The sequence below is a fragment of the Somniosus microcephalus genome, chromosome 4 (genome assembly GCF_052327205.1).
Source record: "Somniosus microcephalus isolate GS21.2 chromosome 4, FLI_Smic_1.0, whole genome shotgun sequence".
NCBI lineage: Eukaryota > Metazoa > Chordata > Chondrichthyes > Squaliformes > Somniosidae > Somniosus > Somniosus microcephalus.
In genome coordinates, this window is record NC_140990.1 from 82,578,921 (window position 1) to 82,601,930 (window position 23,010).

At 50.3% G+C, this 23,010-nt stretch overlaps 1 pseudogene; it reads left to right on the forward strand.

Moving 5' to 3' along the window:
- Window positions 1-14,967: 14,967 nt before the first annotated feature.
- LOC147119363 (uncharacterized) overlaps window positions 14,968-23,010 on the forward strand; it is a 36,272-nt pseudogene continuing 28,229 nt past the window's right edge.

The window sequence follows — 23,010 nt, forward strand, 5'->3', positions numbered from 1 at the left end:
CCAACCCAGGCCCCAAGGACCCTGGGAAAACTTACAAATTGACTTTACCGGCCCCCTAGTGCAGGACCGGGGGAAGAAATATTGCCTGGTAATAATTGACCAATTTACCAGGTGGGTGGAAGCCTTTGCCACCCGAGATTGCTCTGCAAAAACAGTTGCACGAATATTGGCTACCGAGGTTATACCCGGTTGGGGAGTGCCTCTGCAAATTGACTCAGACAAAGGCACTCATTTCACCGGCAAAATAATGAAAGAAATCTGTAAGCTGCTACATGTGACACAAAAATATCACATTCCATATGACCCCCAGAGCTCGGGGATGGTAGAAAGAATGAATAGGACACTGAAAAACGCGCTGACAAAAGCCATCCAAGAAACAGGGACGGGATGGTCGGAATTATTACCCAGCATACTAATGAGGCTGCGAGCCACCCCAGGATGAACGACCGGACTGACCCCCTATGAATTAATGACAGGACGAGCTATGAGACTACCAGAGGATTTGGCTGGAGGGGTGGGAAACATAGAAACATAGAAGATAGGAGCAGGAGTAGGCCATTCGGCCCCTCGAGCCTGCTCCGCCATTCAATGAGATCATGGCTGATCATCCAAATTCAGTACCCTGTACCTGCTTTCTCCATATATCCTTTGATCCCTTTAGCCTTAAGAAATATATCCAACTCCTTCTTGAATATATTTAATGAATTGGCCTCAACTGCCTTCTGTGGTAGAGAATTCCACAGGTTCACCACTCTCTGGGTGAAGAAATTCCTCCTCATCTCTGTCCTAAATGGCTTACCCCTTATCCATAGACTGTGACCCCTAGTTCTGGACTCCCCGACCATCGGGAACATCCTTCCAGCACCTAGTCTGTCCAGTCCTTTTAGAATTTTATAAGTTTCAATGAGATCCCCACTCATTCTTCTAAACTCCAGCGAGTACAAGCGCAATCGACCCAATCTTTCCTCATACGTCATTCCTGCCATCCCAGATATCAGCCTGGTGAATCTTCGCTGCACTCCTTCCATGGCAAAACATCCTGCCTCAGATAAGGCGACCAAGACTGCACACAATTCTCAAGATGTGGTCTCACCAAGGCCCTGTACATCTGCAGCAAGACATCCTTGTTCCTGTACTCAAACCCTCTCGCTACGAAGGCCAAAATGCCATTTGCCTTCTTAACCGCCTGCTGCACCTGCATGCTTACCTTCAGCGACTGGTGCACAAGGACACCCAGGTCTCGTTGCACTTCCCCTTCTCCCAATCTATTGCCATTCAGATAATAATCTGCCTTCCTGTTTTTGACACCAAAATGGATAACCTCACATTTATCCACGTTATATTGCATCTGCCATGCTTCTGCCCAATCACCCAACCTATCCAAATCATACTGGAGTTTCTCGGCATCCTCCTCACAGCACACACGCCCACCCAGCTTTGTGTCATCTGCAAACTTGGAGATATTACATCTAGTTCCCTCGTCCAGATCATTAATATATATTGTGAATAGCTGGGGTCCAAGGACCGATCCCTGCGGTACCCCACTAGTCACTGCCTGCCACTCGGAAAAAGAGCCGTTTATTCCAACTCTTTGCTTCCTGTCTGTCAACCAGTTCTCTACCCAAGTCAATACCTTGCCCCCAATCCCATGTGCCTTAGCTTTATGCGCTACTCTTATGCGGGACCTTATCGAAAGCCTTTTGAAAGTCCAAATACACCACATCCACTGGTTCTCCCTTATCTATTTTACCAGTTACATCCTCAAAAAATTCCAGTAGATTAGTCAAGCATGATTTACCTTTTGAAAATCCATGTTGACTTTGTCCGATCCTGTCACTGTTTTTCCAAGTACTCTGCTATTTATAATGGACTCTAGCATTTTCCCCACTACCGATGTCAGGCTTACCGGTCTATAATTCCCCGTTTTCTCTCTACCACCTTTTTTGAACAGTGGGGTAACATTAGCTACCCGCAAATCCATGGGTACTGTTCCAGATTCCATCGAATTTTGGAAGATGACCAGCAATGCATCTACTATTTCTAGGGCCACTTCCTTAAGTACCCTATGATGTAGATTATCAGGCCCTGGGGATTTATCGGCCTTCAATCCCATCAATTTTCCTAACACCATTTCCCTACAAATACTGATTTCATTCAGTTCCTCCCTCTCATTAGACCCTATGTTCCCCGACATCTCTGGGAGGTTATTTGTGTCCTCCTTTGTGAAGACAGAACCAAAGTATGTATTTAAGACCAGGACCAGTGCAAGATAGATTAAGGCGATACTTAGTACAACTAAATCAGGAGGTACAAGCACTAAATAAAGTAGTAAGGAACCAACAACAGATTAAAGATCTAGAAAGGCAGAATGCTGGACTTAAACCAGACGAGTTGCCCAGAATAGGTCAACAAGTAATGACGCAAGTTATTGGAAGAAAGGGAATGGGGCCCGTTGGATGGGGCCATGTACTGTATTAATGACAAGTGACACGTGTGTTTGTCTACAGCAACCGACGGGTATGCGATGGAAGCAATGGACCCAGGTGAAACCATTTAACACTAAAGACCCCCATTCTACCCTCTCCTCTAGGGGAAAGAGCTCGGAACACGACCAGACCTCTGTTTAAATTACAGATAAACATGGATCCAGTTGACCCTTTGTATCAGAGGGTCCGTCTCGGGGAGAAGAAGCTCTCCTGGTTTACCCTTACACCTGAGAACTCATTTTTAATGTGGAAGCAAGTCATCCTCGGTTCCGAGGGACTGCCTAAGAAGAAAGAAGATATAATTGGAGTAAGACTTCTTTACTGCTGTACTCAAATCCTCTTGTAATGAAGGCCAGTATACCATTTGCCTTCTTAATTGCCTTTCACGACCACCGGACGTCCCAAAGCGCTTTACAGCAAATGAAGTACTTTTGAAGTGTATTCACTGTTATAATGTGGGAAACGCGGCAGCCAATTTGCGCACAGCAAGCTCCCACAAACAGCAATGTGATAATGACCAGATAATGTTTTTTCGCCATGTTGACTGAGGGATAAATATTGGGCTCAAAACACCGGGGATAACTTCTTCAAAATAGCACCACGGGATCTTTTACATCCACCTGAGGGGGCAGACAGGGGCCTCGGTTTAACGTCTCATCCGTAGGACGGCACCTCCGACACTGCAGCGCTCCTTCATTACTGCCCCTCCGACAGTGCGGCGCTCCCTCAGCACCGCCCCTCCGACAGTGCGGCGCTCCTTCATTACTGCCCCTCCGACAGTGCGGCGCTCCCTCAGTACTGCCCCTCCAATGCAGCAGCGCTCCTTGATCACTGCCCCTCCGACAGTGCGGCGCTCTCTCAGTACTACCCCTCCGACACTGCAGCGCTCCTTCATTACTGCCCCTCCGACAGTGCGGCGCTCCCTCCGACAGTGCTGTGCTCCCGCAGCACTGTCCCTCCGACAGTGCGGCGCTCCCTCAGTACTGCCCCTCCAATGCAGCAGCGCTCCTTGATCACTACCCCTCCGACAGTGCGGCGCTCCCTCAGTACTGCCCCTGCGACAGTGCGGAACTCCCTCGCCCCTGCGACAGTGCGGAACTCCCTCAGCACTGCCCCTCCGACAGTGCGGCGCTCCCTCAGCCCTGCCCCTCCGACAGTGCGGAACTCCCTCAGCACTGCCCCTCCGACAGTGCGGCGCTCCCTCAGCACTGCCCCCCCGACAGTGCGGCGCTCCCTCAGTACTGTAGCAAAAAACTGCAGATGTTGGAAATCCGAAATAACAACAGAAAATGCTGGAAAAACTCAGCAGGTCAGGCAACATCCGTGGAGAGAAATTTGAGTTGACGTTTCGGGTCGAACCCTTCTTCAAAACTGGACAGAAAAGAAAATAGATCGAAGGCAGGGCTGCGATCGGACAACAGAAGTGAAAGAAACAAAAGAAGTAAAAGAGACAATAAAAGGTATTCGAAGCTAGACGAGATGGTAATAGGCTGAGATTAGGTGTGAAGTGTAATGGCAGGGCAAGAGATAGCTGCCAGGTGTGAGAGAGAAACAAAAGGAAAGTGGGGGGAGGGGGGGAAGGAGTGGAAAAATACAAGAAAAAATGTAATGGGGCCGAGATTATGATCTGAAATTGTTGAACTCGATATTGAGTCCGGAAGGCTGCAGAGTGCCTAATCGGAAGATGAGGTGCTGTTCCTCGAGTTTACGTTGAGCTTCCGTGGAACAATACAAGAGGCCAAGGACGGTGAGGTCCAAGTGGGAATGGAGCGGTGAATTAAAATGACAGGCGACCGGAAGCTCGGGGTCACCCTTACGGGAGGAGAGAGAGACAAGCCGGCTCTGGATTGGCGGCTCTGCTGTGTCGATCCAGTTGTGATTTCTCCTGTCTGGGGGAGGCGCTGCACCCTGGGTTTCCTGGTGCCGGGGCTCTGGCCGCACGTCCGCCGGGCCCGGCTGCTCTGATTCGGGGCCTGAGACACGCACTCGGTGTTGCTGAGGCCGCGCTCGCCCCCGCTCAGTGTCCTGGAGTCACACCGCGCGTGCTCCACGCCGGAAGGCGCTCTCCGGGGACCAGCCCTTCCCGTGCCTGCGCGCTGTGCCCTTGCTGATGGAGATAGGCCGTATTCACCCGCGCGGGACATTCTGGGTAAGGGAATCCGCCATGTTCAGTATTGTGTTTCCCCGGAGTTCCGGTTCTGAGTTCCAGACACTTCAGTGACAAGTGGACCAGGTGTTTAAAGCTCATTCATTGCCCGCGCTCCATGTCGCTGTTAGTTAAAGGTACAGAGATTGATTTCCCCTCATTGTGCATCTGTTTGTGATATTTAGAGAAAGACTTGCATTTATATAGCGCCTTTCATGACCAGCGGACGTCCCAAAGCGCTTTACAGCCAATGAAGTACTTTTTGAAGTGTAGTCACTGTTGTAATGCAGGAAACGTGGCACCCAGTTTCTGCACAGCAAGCTCCCACAAACAGCAATGTGTTAATGACCAAAGCAATGTTTCTGTGATGTTGATTGAGGGATAAATATTGGCCAGGACAACGGGGATAACTGCCCTGCTCTTCTTCAAAATAGTGCCCTGGGATCTTTTACGCCCACCCGAAAGAGCAGACGGGACCTCGGTTCAACATCTCATCTGAACGGCAGCATCTCCGACAATGCAGCACTCCCTCAGTACTGCACTGGAGTGTCAGCCTGCATTTCTGAGCTCAAGTCTCTGGAGCAGCGACTTGAACCTACAAACCCTTCCTGACTCAAAGGTGAGGGTGCAACCAACTGAGCCCACGGCCTGACACAAAGACAGTGGTTCACCTCTCTACATCTATAGTAGTTAAAGTAACATCCTTCCTGTTACTAGTGAGCCACATTCTGACTGATTCCGCTCTTGTGAAGCACTTTGGAACATTTTACTGCATTAAAGGCGCTATGTAAATGCACGTTGTTGATGCTGTGTTACTATAGGTCTCAACTTTGCCAGACAGAATCAGCCAAGGATGGCGGCTGTGCTGCTCCCCATGGTCGAAATGCTGGCAGCTCACTACAGACCCACAAGCTCAGAATTACCACTTGGCAAAGTACTGGAGGGCAGACAGTGACTGGGGCCGAACCCCACCATCACACAGCACCTTCAGTATAGGCTCACAGCTCAGAATTACCACTTGGTGAGGTACTGGAGGGCAGACAGTGACTGGGGCCGAACCCCACCATCACACAGCACCTTCAGGAGAGAAAGGGAGAAAATTCAGAGCCTGCGATGAATCTGGATTTCAAACAGCGAGTGTGTGGGGGCGGGGAGAGTGTGTGGGACGGGGGAGAGTGTGTGGGACGGGAGAGTGTGAGACGGGCGAGAGTGTGTGGGACGGGGGAGAGTGTGGGACGGGGGAGGGTGTGTGGGACGGGGGAGAGTGTGAGACGGGCGAGAGTGTGTGGGACGGGGGAGAGTGTGAGACGGGCGAGAGTGTGCGGGACGGGGGAGAGTGTGCGAGACGGGGGAGAGTGTGAGACGGGCGAGAGTGTGTGGGACGGGGGAGAGTGTGAGACGGGCGAGAGTGTGCGGGACGGGGGAGAGTGTGCGAGACGGGGGAGAGTGTGCGGGACGGGGGAGAGTGTGCGTGACGGGGAGGGTGTGCGTGACGGGGGAGGGGGAGGGTGTGCGGGACGGGGGAGGGTGTGCGTGACGGGGGAGAGTGTGCGTGACGGGGGAGGGTGTGGGGGACGGGGGATTTACAGCTTAGTAGGGGCAAGAGAGGAAAGAATGTTCCCGAGAAGCTAGAACTCTCTGTTGAGAATTTCTATCCTGTAGTGCCAGAGCTGAGATTTGTAAATTATGAGGACAGGCTGCACAGACTGGGCTGGTATTCCCTTGAATATAGAAGATTACGGGGTGATCTAATTGAGGTGTTTAATATTAAAGGAGGTGATAGGGTAGATAGAGAGAAATGATTCCCTCTGGTGGGGGAGTCCACAACAAGGGGACACAACCTTGAATTTAGACCCAGGCCATTCCGGAGTGATGTCAGGAAGCACAACTTCACCCCAATGCTGAGAGGCTGTTTCCCCTGGCTGGAGAGTCTAGAACCAGGGGTCATAGTCTCAGGATAAGGGGTCGGCCATTTAGGACTGAGATGAGGCATGTGGCTCTTTGGAATTCTCTACCCAGAGGGCTGTGGGTGATCAGCCATTGAGAATAATCAAGACTGAGATTGAATTTTGGACACTAAAGGAATCGAGGGATATGGGGATAGGGCGGGAAAGAGCAGGCTCGAGGGGCCCGATAGCCGACTCCTGCTCCTATTTCTTATATTCATAAAGGGTCGTGGAAATCTGGAATTCTCTCCCCCAAAAGCTGCTGAGGTTGGGAACCAAATGAAAATGTCAAAACTATGTGCTAGATTTTTGTTAGGCGAGGATAGTAAGGGTTACAGAATGAAGGCGGGAAGATGGAGTTAAGATACAGATCAGCCATGATCACATTGAATGGTGGAACAGGTTCGAGGGGCTGAATGACCTGCTCCTGTGTTCCTATTTACTGTGATGACTTTTGTAAACAGCTTTTACCGTGAATTAGACGGGGAGGATACACAGACAGGATTAAACCTGGGCCCCTCCTCTTCCTCCAGCGTCGGCGGGAATCCTGAGCGGCAGAGCGGGCTATAAAAGTCCCCAGAGACCAGGTAAGGTTTACCAATCTCCAGTCTCTGAACTCGGAGGGAAGGAGAGAGGTAAAAAGTAATCCAAGTGTGACGTCACCAGAAAGCGGGTAAGTGATTGGTTGGTGAGTATTTCTCCCTTTTAAGCTTAAATCTCTTTCGTTTATAGTTTCTAAAGTGTGATGTACACCATCTAGAATCGGGGCAGAGGATATTTAAGAATAATATTAATAAATTTAATTAATTACATAGAATGGGAGATCAGGCGATGTGTTGCTGCTGCAATATGTGGGAGCTGGTGAACACCATTGATGCTCACAGTGATCACATTTGCAGTAAGTGTTGGCTGCTAGAGGAACTCCGGCTCCGTGTTGAAGAGCTGGAGACCGAGCTTCAAACACTGAGACACATCAGGGAGGGGGAGAGTTACCTGGACTCTGTGTATCACGAGGTAGTCACACCAATTAGATTAATTAATTCAGATGTAGTCCGTGGCCAGGGTCAGGATGGTGTGACTAGAAGTGAGGCAGGTACGGGGATCCAGGAGGTAGTGTTGGAGGAGCCGCAGCCCTTGCACTTGTCCAACAGGTTCGAGGCTCTTACTCCCTGTGGGGACAGGAGCAGGGACTGCAGGGAGGATGAGCAACCTGGCCACAGCACCATGGAGCAGGGGGCCATTCAAGTGGGGGGAGTTAAAAGAAATGTTGTAGTGGTAGGGGATAGTATCATTAGGGGGATAGATAGAGTTCTTTGCAGCCGAGAGCGAGAGTCCCGAAGGCTGTGTTGCCTGCCCGGTGCCAGGGTTAAGGACATCTCCTCTGGGCTGGAGAGAAACTTGGAGTGGGAGGGGGAGGATCCAGTTGTCGTGGTCCATGTTGGTACCAACGACATAGATAGGACAAGGAAGGAGGTTCTGCTGAGGGAGTTTGAGCAGCTAGGGGCCAAATTAAAAAGCAGAACCACAAGGGTAATAATCTCTGGATTATTACCTGAGCCACAAGCGAATTTGGCTAGGACAAATAAAATTAGAGAGTTAAATGCGTGGCTCAAAGACTGGTGTGGGAGAAATGGGTTTTGCTTCCTGGGACACTGGCACCAGTACTGGGGCAGGAGGGAGCTGTTCCGTTGGGACGGGCTTCACTTGGTCAGTGCTGGGACTAGAGTCCTGGCGGATCATATAACTAGGGCTGTAGAGAGGGCTTTAAACTAACTAGTGGGGGGGAGGTTCCTAGAGAGCAAATAATAAAAATGACAACAGAGAAGGTCATAGACTTAGGTAGCAGTGGGGAAATTAAAAACCAGAGCGTGTCAGGAAGGGGCAGAAGGTATGGAGTAAAAGGTAAAGTAATAAAAAGGGCAAAAGCAGGAACTAAGTGTCACAAAACATCTTTGAAAGTTCTCTATCTGAATGCACGTGGCATTCATAACAAAATAGATGAGTTAATGGCACAAATAACTACATATGGGTATGATCTTGTGGCCATTACAGAAACATGGCTGCAGGGTGACAATGCCTGGGAATTAAACATACCAGGTTATTTAACGATCAGGAAGGACAGGCAGGAAGGAAGGGGAGGTGGGGTGGCTATGTTAATAAAGGAAGGAATCACTGTAATACAGAGAAATGATATTGGGTCAAAAGATCAGGATAATGAAACAGTTGGGTGGAGGTAAGGAATAATAAGGGGAAAAAAACACTAGTGGGCGTAGTCTATAGGCCTCCGAACAGTGGCAACTCTGTTGGACGGAGTATCAATCAGGAAATAGTTGAGGCTTGTAATAAGGGAACATCTATAATTATGGGGGATTTCAACTATCATATTAATTGGACAAATCAAATTGGGCAGAGCAGCCTTAAGGATGAGTTCATTGAGTGTATTAGGGATGGGTTTCTTGAGCAGTATGTAACTGAACCGACCAGGGGGCAAGCAACCTTAGATCTGGTCCTGTGTAACGAGACGGGATTAATTAAAAATGTCCTAGTAAAGGATCCCCTTGGAATGAGTGACCATAACATGGTTGAATTCCATATTCAATTAGAGGGTGAGAAGGTTGGATCTCAAACACACGTGCTAAGCTTGAATAAAGGAGACTATGAAGGTATGAGAGCGGAATTGAGTAGAGTGGATTGGGAAAATAGATTAAAGGGTAAGACGATACATGATCAGTGGTGTACATTCAAGGAGTTATTTTACAACTTCCAAAAAATATATATTCCACTAAGAAGAAAAGGGTGTAAAAGAAAAGACAGCCATCCATGGCTAAGTAAAGAAATTAAGGATAGTATTCGACTAAAAACAAGGGCATATAAGGTAGCCAAATCTAGTGGGAGGATAGAGGATTGGGAAAACTTTAAAAGACAGCAAAAAATAACAAAAAGATTGATTAAGAAAGGGAAGATAGATTATGAAAGTAAATTAGCAAAAAATATAAAAACAGATAGTAAGAGTTTTTATAGTTATATAAAAAGAAAAAGGGTGGCTAAAGTAAATGTTGGTCCCTTAGAGGATGAGACCGGGAAATTAATGGTGGGAAATATGGAGATGGCAAAAACACTGAATGAATATTTTACATCAGTCTTTACAGTAGAAGACATTAAGAATATCCCAACACTGGACAAACAGGGGGCTAAAGGGGGGGAGGAGCTAAACACGATCAAAATCACTAAGGAAGTGGTACTCGGTAAAATAATGGGACTCAAGGCGGATAAATCACCTGGACCTGATGGCTTACATCCTAGGGTGTTGAGGGAAGTGGCGGTAGGGATTGTGGATGCATTGGTAATAATTTTCCAAAACTCCCTGGACTCGGCAAAGGTCCCGGCAGACTGGAAAACTGCTGATGTAACACTCTTATTTAAAAAGGGCAGTAGACAGAAGGCTGGAAATTATAGACCGGTTAGCCTAACATCTGTGGTAGGTAAAATTTTGGAGTCCATTATTAAGGAGACAGTAACAGGACATTTGGATAATCATAATTTAATAGGACAAAGTCAGCATGGTTTTATGAAGGGGAAGTCATGTTTGACAAATTTGCTGGAGTTCTTTGAGGAAGTAATGTATAGGGTGGATAAAGGGGAACCAGTGGACGTAGTGTATTTAGACTTCCAAAAGGCATTTGACAAGGTGCCACACAAAAGATTATTGCTTAAGATAAAAAATCACGGGATTGGGGGTAATATTCTGGCATGGATAGAGGATTGGCTATCTAACAGAAGGCAGAGAGTTGGGATAAATGGTTCATTCTCAGACTGGCAATCAGTAACTAGTGGTGTTCCGCAGGGGTCAGTGCTGGGTCCCCAACTCTTTACAATCTATACTAACGATTTGGAGGAGGGGACCGAGTGTAACATATCAAAGTTTGCAGATGATACTAAGATGGGAGGGAAAGTAGTGAGTGAGGAGGACATAAAAAACCTGCAAGAGGACATCGACAGGCTAAGTAAGTGGGCAGAGATTTGGCAGATGGAATACAATACTGGAAAGTGTGAGGTTATGCACTTTGGCAGGAAAAATCGTAGAGCAAGTTATTATCTTAATGGCAAGAAACTGGAAAGTACTGGAGTACAAAGGGATCTGGGGGTCCTGGTGCACGAAACTCAAAAGGTTAGTATGCAGGTGCAGCAAGTGATTAAGAAGGCCAATGGAATGTTGGCTTTCATTGCTAGGGGGATAGAATATAAAAATAGGGAGGTATTGCTTCAGTTGTACAAGGTATTGGTGAGGCCGCACCTGGAATACTGCGTACAGTTTTGGTGTCCGTACTTAAGAAAGGACATACTTGCTCTCGAGTCAGTACAAAGAAGGTTCACTCGGTTAATCCCGGGGATGAGGGGATGGACATATGAGGAGAGGTTGAGTAGATTGGGACTCTACTCATTGGAGTTCAGAAGAATGAGAGGCGATCTTATTGAAACATATAAGATTGTGAAGGGGTCGGATCGGGTGGATGCGGGGAAGATGTTCCCGATGATGGGTGAAACTAGAACTAGGGGGCATAGTCTTAGAATAAGGGGCTGCTCTTTGAAAACTGAGATGAGGAGGAACTACTTCACTCAGAGGGTAGTAGGTCCATGGAATATGCTGCCCCAAAAAGCTGTAGAAGCTACATCATTACATAAATTTAAAACAGAAACAGACAGTTTCCTGGAAGTAAAGGGAATTAAGGGTTACGGGGAGCGGGCAGGAATTTGGACATGAGTCTAGGTTTCGGATCGGTCATGGCCCTGTGGGTAGCGGAGCGGGCCCAGGGGCCGTGTAGCCTGATCCTGCTTCTATTTCGTGTGTCTAATTCTGTTAGATTCAGGAGATGGTTCTGTGATAGTGGATTGGCGGTTAGGATCAGATCAGCCATGATCTTATAGAATGGCGGAGCAGGCTCGAGGGGCCGATTGGCCTACTCCTGCTCCTATTTCTTATGTTCTTATGACTCAGTCACACTGGGCGGTGCCTTTACCCACTGAGCCATTGGGAGGAGGGTCCAGTGACCCTGCTGGAAAACGCATGTGTGAGGCCTCAGGTGAGGACAGTGGAACAGCCTGTCGACACTCACTGTCGAGGTTCACACATGGAGATTGGGCACATGGGTCACATATTGGAGAGAAACTGGTGAGTTTTGAACTGAACCCAGCCAGAGTCAGCATCTTCAGGGGAGGAGAGAGAGGGGAATCAGTGAGTGTAGAACTGAACCCAGCCAGAGTCAGCACCTTCAGGGGAGGAGAGGGAGAGGAACCAGTGAGTGTAGAACTGAACCCGGCCAGAGTCAGCACCTTCAGGGGAGGAGAGAGAGGAACCAGTGAGTGTAGAACTGAACCCAGCCAGAGTCAGCACCTTCAGGGGAGGAGAGGGAGGGGAACCAGTGAATGTAGAACTGAACCCAGCCAGAGTCAACATTTTCTGGGGAGGGAGAGGACTGGAGAGGAAATAGTAGGAATTTGTGCAATGTGCCTTGTTCTCTCCCTGGATCCTAAAACTACTGAACTCACTCTTCCCCTCCTGAAGTCTACAGGCTCTAAAACTGAAGCTTGGTGTCCCTCAGTCCCGACTCCTTGATTTACCTCCCCTTCACTCCTCCTCTTTCCCCCTTGGTTGTGTTCCACACTCTGGGCCTTGGGCCTTCCCTGGGGATTCTCAGTATGAACAGGTGGGATGTGTTTGGAGACAGGGTGTCCCGGCTCCCCACCTTTAAAGGGACAAGGAGACGACCAGCTGGGCTGAATGGCCCTGCTTTATGACATCACTGCAGTGCCTAGCAACCAACCTCCCTGAGCCCTGCTCATTATGGGCTGGGTTTAGCTCAGTGCTGTTACAGGAAGGGAAACAGGAGCAGGATTCGCCCCGTGTGGAGCCCAGGATTAATGGGGAGAGGTACAGGATCAATTTATACCTTATTGAGTGAGAAATGTCATTGTCCCAGCTACTCCCTGTCCCTCGGTATCTGTGTCCAGTGAAGAAGCTGATGGGTTTGTGTTACATTCTTTAGGTGAATTTTTGTGCTCATCGAGGTGATGGATGTCAGAGCTGGGGAGTGAGACATTCTATCAGACAGAGCACCTTTGTTAGCCTCTGGGACTCCCAAGGCAGGAACAGCACAGTCTACATCCAGAATAAAGCTCCCTCATCATGGCCCTGGGAGTGTTTGATGGGGACAGTGTAGAGGGAGCTTTACTCTGTATCTAATCCGTGCTGTAACTGCCCTGGGCGTGTTTGATGGGACAGTGTCGAGGGAGCTTTACTCTGTATCTAACCCGTGCTGTACATGCCCTATGAGTGTTTGATGGAACAGTGTAGAGAGAACTTTACTCTGTATCTAACCTGTGATGTACCTGCCCTGGGAGTGTTTAATGGGACAGTGCAGAGGGGGCTTTACTCTGTATCTAACCCGTGCTGTACCTACCCTGGGAGTGTTTGATGCGACAGTGTAGAGGGAGCTTTATTCTGTATATAACCCGTGCTGTACCTGCCCTGGGAGTGTTTGATGGGACAGTGTAAAGGGAGCTTTACTCTGTATCTAGCCCGTGCTGTACCTGCCCTGGGAGTGTTTGATGGGACAGTGTAGAGGGAGCTTTACTCTGTATCTAACCTGTGCTGTACCTGCCCTGGGTGTGTTTGATGGGACAGTTGTAGAGGGAGCTTTACTCTGTATCTAACCCGTGCTGTACATGTCCTGTGATTGTTTGATGGGACAGTGTAGAGCGAGCTTTACTCTGTCTCTAACCCGTGCTGTACCTGCCCTGGGAGTGTTTGATGGGAGAGTGTAGAGGGAGCTTTACTCTGTATCTAACCCATGCTGTACCTACCCAGGGAGTTTTTGCTGGGACAGTGTAGAGGGAGCTTTACTGTGTATCTAACCCATGCTGTAACTTCCCTGGGAGTGTTTGATGGGACACTGTAGAAGGAGCTTTACTCAGTATCTAACCCGTGCTGTACCTGCCCTGGGAGTGTTTAATGGGTCAGTGTAGAGGTGGCTTTACTCTGTATCTAACCCGTGCTGTACCTGTCCTGGGAGTGTTTGATGGGACAGTGTAGAGTGAGCTTTACTCTGTCTCTAACCCGTGCTGTACCTGCCCTGGGAATTTTTGATGGGACAGTGTAGAGGGAGCTTTACTCTGTATTCAACCCATGCTGTACCTGCCCTGGGAGTGTTTGATGGGACAGTGTTGAGGAAGCTTTACTCTGTATCTAACCCATGCTGTACCTGCCCTGGGAGAGTTTGATGGGACAGTTTAGAGGGAGCTTTACTCTGTATCTAACCCGTGCTGTACCTGCCCTGGGAGTGTTTGATGCGACAGTGTAGAGGGAGCTTTATTCTGTATATAACCCGTGCTGTACCTGCCCTGGGAGTGTTTGATGGGACAGTGTAGAGGGAGCTTTATTCAGTATCTAACCCGTGCTGTTCCTGCCCTGGGAGTGTTTGATTGGACAGTGTAGAGGGAGCTTTACTCTGTATCTAACCCATGCTGTACCTGTCCTGGGAGTGTTTGATGGGACAGTGTAGAGGGAGCGTTACTCTGTATCTAACCCGTGCTGTACCTGCCCTGGGAGTGTTTGATGGGACAGTGTAGATCAGGGGTTCTCTGAGGCCCCTCCTGTGATATAAAATTCCCCGGACCCCCTGTAACACAACACAAGTATTCATTGTCTGTGAAGCGCTTTGGGACATCCTGAGATCACAGAAGCCTCTCTATAAATGCAAGTCTTTCCATTAGAAATCACTGTGCTTTATTTTTTGAAATAAATAGTTATTTGACGATTAAGTGCGGTAATAGTATGTTTTAAACTCCCTCCTCCTTGATTCTCCAATACTAGAGACCCAGTGACCTCACAAGCTGCCGTGTGGCCGCCTTCCTTTCAGCCCACGTGATCTGCTCACCTGAGCAAAGCCCAGCTCCCAGGCGGAGGCAGGGAGTGCACTGGTTGGCCCTTTATCGCCCCGCCCACCCCCGCAGCCACCAATCGGAGAGTGAGCAGGGTGCAGTGGGCGGGGCTGACCTTTGATTGACAGTTTGAGCTCCCGCTCGCGGCGCTTTGAATTTTGCCCCAACAATGGAGGGCGGTTGGAGGCGGGACTTGGGCCAAGCGGATTGGCTGCTGGCCTTTGATTGACGGTTGACTGGACCAATCCCCGGGGCCGCGGGCTGTCCTGCTCAGTGGCGCCGCCTGGTGTGAGGGCGAGTGGCGGCTGGAGCTGCAGGTCCCGCAAACTGCGCCTGCGCACTGCTCCTGTTCCAGTGGGAGAAGGTGTTCAACGGGCTGGGCTCCTGGAATTGGGAATGGCCCCACCCTCCAATAAACCCCAGCCTGGATTTGTAGGGGGGAAGGGGGGAGATGGGGGCAACAGGCTGGATGGAGATGATGGGAATCTGGATCAACCCAATTGTCAGTGAGCGAGGGGCGGCTTCCGCAGCCTTGGCCCCGTCGCGCCCCACATCGCTTCCCCCGCGGCTACTCAATGGGAACTGAGCCGGCGCCCGGTGTGAGGGCTGCTTGTGGGAGAAAGAATGAAAGAGGGAGAGAGTTTCTGGGCCCACCCCTTGAAACCTTCTCACGGACCCCGGTTGAGAACCTCTGATCGACAAGAGGAGCTGCAGCAACTCGCCAAGGCTTCTTCGGCAGCACCTCCCAAACCCGCCACCTCCACCACCTAGAGGGACGAGGGCAGCAGGCGCAGGGGAACACCACCACCTCCAAGCTCCCCTCCAAGTCACACACCATCCCAACATGGAAATATATCGCCAATCCTTCATCGTCACTGGGTCAAAATCCTGGAACTCCCTCCCTAACAGCTCCGTGGGAGGACCTTCACCACACGGACTGCAGCGGTTCAAGAAGGCGGCTCACCACCACCTTCTCAAGGGCAACTAGGGATGGGTAATAAATGCTGAGCCATCCAGCGACGCCCACATCCTATGAATGCATTAAAAAAATTCCTACCAGCCGTTAAATATAGGAATACCATATCTTCTCCAACTTTGACTAGTTTATCCTATCTGATATAAACCAACCCCACAGTCACTGACACCAATCTCCTCCTGCCTGATATAAACCAATCCCACAGTCACTGACACCAATCCCCTCCTGTCTGATATAAACCAACCCCACAGTCACTGACACCAATCTCCTGTCTGATATAAACCAGCCCCACAGTCACTGACACCAGTCTCCTCCTGTCTGATATAAACCAACCCCACAGTCACTGACACCAATCTCCTCCTGTCTGATATAAACCAACCCCACAGTCACTGACACCAATCTCCTCCTGTCTGATATAAACCAGCCCCACAGTCACTGACACCAGTCTCCTCCTGTCTGATATAAACCAACCCCACAGTCACTGACACCAATCTCCTCCTGTCTGATATAAACCAGCCCCACAGTCACTGACACCAATCTCCTCCTGTCTGATATAAACCAACCCCAGTCACTGACACCAATCTCCTCCTGCCTGATATGAACTAACCCAGAGGCCCAGAAAGATTAAACTCAGTCCGTTACTTGGATTGGACTTGTCTCCATTCACGTGCCGAGGGGATTGCTGTACCAGACGGGAAGGGCAACATTTGAGGATTCTCGATTCTCCACCAATTCCCATTCCCCTTCTTTCTGGTGGATAATGAAGGTGCCACTGTGTGTAATGTGCAAGTCAGTAAGAATTGTTAGCGAGGATTAATCAGCACTTTCTAATTGGAGATGTTAATCAGTGGAACTTTTCAGACAATAAATTGTAGATTTTGTACCAAAGGTCAATTTAGTGTTAAAGTAAAACTCATAATTTTATTGTAAAATAATTTCTTATGAAAGTCCTGAATTAAGGGGAATGATCACAATGATTCTTAAAGGGACACTGCAGCCCCAACAAGTCAATCAGCTATATATCCAGAATATTAAACTCCAGCCAGTTATAGGGTTATTAACATCAGCAGAAAGAAACCCCAACTGTCACAATGAACATGGTTCAGTCCTGGCTGTGATTAACAGCGGCAGTGGACCTGAGTGAGGCGGTGGCGGCGGAGCGAGTACAAAAGCGGCGGCAGCAGCAGGTAGGCCCCACAGCGGCGGCAGACCTGGGTGAGGCGGCGACGGTGGAGGAGCGTCTGTGGGGGGTTTTTGCACAGGCGTGTGTGGGTCCGTCAGCTTTGCCTCTGACTACCTTCCTTGAGCGGTTCGAATCGCTCGCCCCCTGGGTTCTGGACACCGGACTTAGATACAGGCAGCGATACAGAGAAAAACTCGAGTAGACAGGTGGTTGGATGCAAACAAAACCAAGATTTTATTGAAGAGGAAAACTTGACACAATCTTATGGAAAATTATTAGTGTACACTTCTACAGGCAAAAATTACAAGAGTCATAATAATACAGGGAATGGGGAACACACAGCACATCGAGGGAAAACAACTATCTTAACAATCCCCTTATCCTTAACCCACCCCCTATGCCTAACTAGGTTAATCTATGAGGGGTCAGAATTCATGCTCACCAATAAAAGGGGTTTGTTAGACTCAAAACAGTGGTTGGGTTCGGGGTTCGCTCTTGGTGCTCTCTGGAGCCTGCTGTCATCACGTGGGCTCCGGGTGCTGCAAGGGCGTTGTCCAGGTTCGAGTACCCCAAAGTTACAGTCTCTGCTTGGGTACTTTACTTTGCAGGGATGATTCTTCGCCAACAGCTTGAGTTTGCCTGAAGATACTCGCAGGCCGGCTGAGGTTGAAGGCCTGATAATTCGAAGCCTACCCTCAGTTGGCCTTCCCCGGGTGGTCTTCCTCCTCCCCTCGTCGTGTCCCGCTTCGCCTGGCCTGAATTGCCCGTGTTCGCCCGACCCGGTGTCGGGGCGAGTCCAGATGGAGTTGGAGAGGGCACGGGCAAAGGCCAGGGGGTAAGCGCGGGACGGGGGAAAGAGCGGCAGCCACGAGGGTGAGGGGCCGAAGGACCAGGGAGCGGCAATACCGACAGCAGCCGAGCAGCAGTCTTCTTCTTCTTCCAACCCACGAACCCCCTTGCTACCTGGGGGCCTTCAATTATACCTTCGTCGAAAACCCTTATCTGCCTGCCAAATCAGGTTAGTTCTTTGTTTTATTTTTGGCGGGCTAGTTAAAATAATGGTAGCGATCTATACTGACGGGTTTTTAGATGGCCGGTAATTGCATCTACCGGCCCGATAATTGACTTGTATTGTCCTGAAAGTCCTTGATGGGCTTGTCCAGCCTTGATGGATGTGTTTAATCTGTTTCCGATTATGTATGCAGACTGTTTGATGGCTTTAACTGCAGGCCTCATTGAATTCAGATCTGCCTCTAATTCGGCCTAATACATAATTCACAGTCTGTCTGGGTCCCAAATCACAAAGTCCTTTTCACAGGAAACCTGCAGCCTTAGTTTCGATTTCCCTCAAACTGCCTGGGCTGCAGAATCCATTTTGGAGACCCGCAGGCTTTCTGCCACGAGGCATGGACGCCATCTTGGGTACCCTTTTTAATTTCAAAAGAAATGTCCACGCAGGGTCCCTTTTATCGATAATAAGCTTTGGGGAAATGCACAAATTTTGCGAACCTTACATTCCTCCCTGTGATGCTAAAACTTGCTTGAAGTATCATACTTTTCCAAAGTGAGCAAAATTTTCCTGACCCTCCATAGTCAGCCTTCCCCTGTAATTATCTATTTAATATACCCACGACACATGCACTTCCCATTCCGCGAAAATGTAGTGTACATCAGCATACAGAGAGTAAAACTACAGGCTTTACACACACATCCAAGCATGGAGGGGGTCCTACACCCCTGCACCACTTGGTACACATATCTTTATTAAACCGCGTCGCAAAAGAAAGCAACAAAAGAAAAACCTTTAATTGAAAATAACAACACCAGAAAACAACAATTCTTCAATTGAAATACGGGAAAACTTAAACCAGTGTATCTTCCTCCACCTTTACGTAATGTTCTTTCCAAAAGCTCTGGTTTCGGAATTCTGACCACCGACCTTTTCCCTTACACTGAATGCAAACTAAATACAGCACTATTCCTAACTGGCAAACCACGAGAATGTGGGAGGCCAGCCTGATCCACGAAGGGACCTTTATATTATTGAAAAGGTTCCACCAGGGTGGAGTCACGATATCCAATATCTTAGTCCCTATCTCTACTGTTTTCTGCTCGAGAGTGTAGAAATGTTTCTGTGAAACTATAACGGCTTGTAGAATTTTGGTCAAATGTTCAGGGAGAGGGGGAATTTCGTAGCCAAAGTGCGCTACGTACTTCTGCAAGTTCGTAAAATTCTCCTTCACAGTGAAGTGAACAGTGGAGGGTTCAGGAATGGGGACAATTCGCTCCTGGGCCACTCGAACTTCTGCCTTGGGTTTAAAACAGAAACTGCTGTCACTAACCGGACACCAACTATGCTGTCCGTGCTGGTAGTGGGACGCTCCCGTGGTGACACAATATGTCCCACCTCCTATATACGCTACCTGCGGGGGAACATGGCCTTGTGCCATTGCCTCCATGGTGCAATTTATAGGCTTCGCATCAGCAGCTCTGAACCCACACTGCGGTCTTGAGAAGGCATTCAAGTGCTGGGGGCACAGGATTATGTGTGCTCCCCAGCTCCGGCACCCTGAGAGGTCAGTACCTGTCATAGCATGCTCCCACTTAATGATGTAAGGCGGGACCGCTGTGAACCGAATGTGTGCACCGCCCTGAATGACTCCAATGTTCTCTACCCTGTATACCGGCGCGGGTCGGGCTGTCCTACCCATGACCGGCATCCTAACTACTACTCCCATGATTGTGTGGTTGGACCACCCACAATCCATGGGGACTGGATAGGCTTCGGAGGCTAGCCGGAGTTGGCACGGGCTCAATGTATTCTCAAAAGGGTGGAGGGCTGCGAGGTGCTTGTTGCTAATCCAGGAGGGGACCAAACCTTGTTTTAAATCCTCCAGGTTACTGCGGCCCTCACCCAGTAACCACGCCCCGTATAACGCGCACACCTCATTCTGCGCAGCCTGGTCAGAAGCATTTCTGTCCTCCCTTATGAGAGCATTTACCGTCTTTGCGTGCTTTTCCAACTCGGCTATAATCTCCTTTAAATGGACCGTCATGGCCTGGTCCTCATGCAACTCCGAGCCTAGTACCTTATTCTCATCCAGTAATATCCCTTTTAACTGTGTTTTTAAACCATTTATCTGGGTCTGCAGCTCTATGTCATCCAAGCTGTTGATGACAGAGGACCCAGTGTTAAACGCAGTAAAAACACCATTCCATACACCCCTTCTTTGCCTCCCTGGGTTACCCAAAAATTCCTGGCGTGTGGTGTAGAGTTTGGTCTTGTCCACGTGGGCAAAATTGAACTCGTAAAATTTTCGGAACATGTCTTTTAATAGGGCCTGGTATAACTGCTCTGTTTCTTTGGGGCACCACTCCGGCAAATGTACCTCGGTGAGATTTAAAATCACGGAGGCTACCGCGTAGTGTACCCCCTGGTACAGCATCTGATCGGTGGGGACTAATACCAATCTATTCCCTGGTCCCTTGGTGGTGGTGGGGCAACCTTCCCTGGATAACCTCGCCGCCTGCGCCGTGGGCGGGGCACAAGTTCAGTGGCGTTGACTGGGATCTGGGTGTATGGGACCACACACACCTTCAGGCTGGCATCCCACCTTATCCCCTCCCCAGCATCTTGCCACTGCCGGTGGAAAACAATGGATATGCCTGCGGGGCAGACCTTCTCTGACCCCCACATACAGATGTAAATCCCTTGGTCCAGTTCCCACCACTTGTCCCAGTACACACTCAGTCCTCCATGAGTCCCGGTAATTGTCCGATGGGTGTTATTCCCCAGGCGCTCCCATTCGACTTCGGGGTTCTTCAAGTCCTTGCTCAACTTTTGGAGCCACCACCATCGGTCCAGTGGAATGTGTCCTTTGCATGTTAAACATATTCGCTTTCCAACGGTGACGCTGACCCTCGTGGAAACAACTCGCACTCGGGGGCACAGGAGGGAGGCTTCCCCGTACGTGAATCCGGTTTGGCTGGAGTACTGGGACGAATTGGACCCCAACCATCCTGGCCACCTTCCCTCGTGGAAGTAGACAGCGGTTTCCTCCGCATCCCGTTCACCGCTCCCATCGATCGCCAGGGGCGCCTTGTCTACCGAACACCCATAGATGTGGGAGTCCTGGACGTCTCCCCTCCTCTCCTTGCTCATCACGATTAGGGCGAATAGGACCACGATCCAGCCCATCCCGAACATCTTTCTGCAAAAAGATGTAAAAACATGCAGCCAGGTCCCAAAGAGATTCTCTGGCTTGGTGAGGCATGGTCGGGTCCCGCGACCTCGACCCAAATATACACACTCTCGGCAGATTTCTTATACAAAATACCCATCACCTTATTTAACCTAAGCTAAACACCCAAACTTAAGTTTAATGATTACACCTACTTACACTTAAACTTAAACTGTACTATATACATCCGCCGCCCGTCTCCGGGCGGCCAGGCTAATCCCTGGTCGGACTGCGGCTCGCCGCTACCCCCGGCGTGACCGCACCATCCTTCACTGTTGGTCCCTCGCAGCCCGCGGCTGCTGGCTGAGGACCTCTGTCCTTGGACCTCTCCCTGGCTCGAGGGGCGGCCCTTGGGAACTGGAGGGCTGGTGACCATGGCTTTCTCGGCTGGGGCGTCCACAGGGACTTTCTGGGGGCTTTGGCGGGTGGGGCTTTCTTGGCCGGTGGGCCTTTTCCCCGAACCGTTGCTCCCCCAGGCTTGACCCCTCCCGAACCTGGGCTGGGGGTAGGTAACTTTTCGCAGCCTGCTGCTGCGAGCTGAGAGTCTCCGCCCCCAGGTCCCATGGCTGGGTCCGGGGCGGGGTTTTCGACCTCAGGTCCCTCCCTCTCTACACCTGGGTTAGGGGCGGGGTTTTCACCCTCAAGTCCTTCCCTCTCGTCTGGATCCCAGAAGAGTGGGGGCGTGTCCCAATCGATGGGCTGGATGGCCCCTCCCTTCAAGCAAGCCACAGTGCCTGCCTGTGTGGTCTGTGAACTCGCTCGGGCTGCAGGCTGAGGATATTTATCCTCAGACCTCACCTCGACTGGCTGTTTTCCCCTTTCAGGTTGAAACAGTTTGCACTGGTTGATGTGAAACCATTTCGTACGCCGGGGCATCTTCACGGCGTACACCATGGGGCTGGCTTTGTCTACAATACTGTATGGCCCCATGTACAATGGCTCCAGACTACCCACTCGGGCATAATTCCTTACCATAACCCGATCTCCTACCTCCCACTCGTGGTGCTTTCTCGGTTCGAGCAGCAATCGGTTACTCCGATGCTGCCTTCCCATGTTCCCAGCCGCCTGCTCGTGGACCTGCTTCAGGTGCTCAAAAAGGTTTTGGACGAACTTGTCCCGGTTTACCTCCCTGAGCTGACCCGCCGTGAGCACCGGGGCTAGCACATGGGTGGGGGTCCACATGACCCTGCCAGTCATCAGCTCGTACGGGGATTACCCAGTGCTTTTAGACTGGCTGGCTCGGATCTCCATCAAAACCAACGGTAGGACTTCGGCCCATTTACAAGGCGAGTCCACCGTTTCCTTTCTTAACCTTTCCTTAAGGGTCCGGTTCATACACTCTACGATCCCCGATGACTGGGGGTTGTGGGCTACGTGCCATTTCCCTTTGATGCCCAGCAGCATCAGGGTGTTCTGCATCACCTGTCCGGTGAAGTGACTCTCTTGGTCAGACTTCACAAACTGTGGTAGTCCCCACCTCGAGAACACTTCCTGGACTAGGATCCTGGCAGTTCCCAGAGCTGTGGCAGTTCGGCAGGGAAAAGCCTCTACCCACTTGGTAAACACGTCCACCAGGACTAGGCAGTACTTATAGCCTCCCCGGGCGGTGGGCAGGGGCCCGATGTAGTCGACTTGTATCGACTGCCATGGTCCCTCTACCCTCCTGACGTGCCCCATGGGGACCTTCCTTCTGCGGGGGTCAGGGTTGTTTGCAGCACACACAAGACAGCCTGCACAGAACTCGCAGACATCATCCCTGAGTCCTGGCCACCATTCCACCTGTTCCACCCATTGCCAGGTAGTGTCAGACCCGGGGTGTCCCGCTCCTGGACCCTCGTGGGCCAGTTGAAGGAATTCCCTCCGGTGCTGCTGCGGCACAACCCACTGTCCCCCCCGGAACAGCATGCCCTCTTTAACGGAGAGGGTCGCTGTGCCGTACGGACCTTCTACCTCCTTTCCCTCAGTTATGGCGCTGAGGACTGTTTTGAGGGTGGGGTCTTGGGCTTGGACCGTCTTGAGGTCCGGGGCTAACGCTACTCCTACATTCCCTTGGGTCCCGTCCCAACCTCTGACCGCCGCCATGGGTCTGGATCC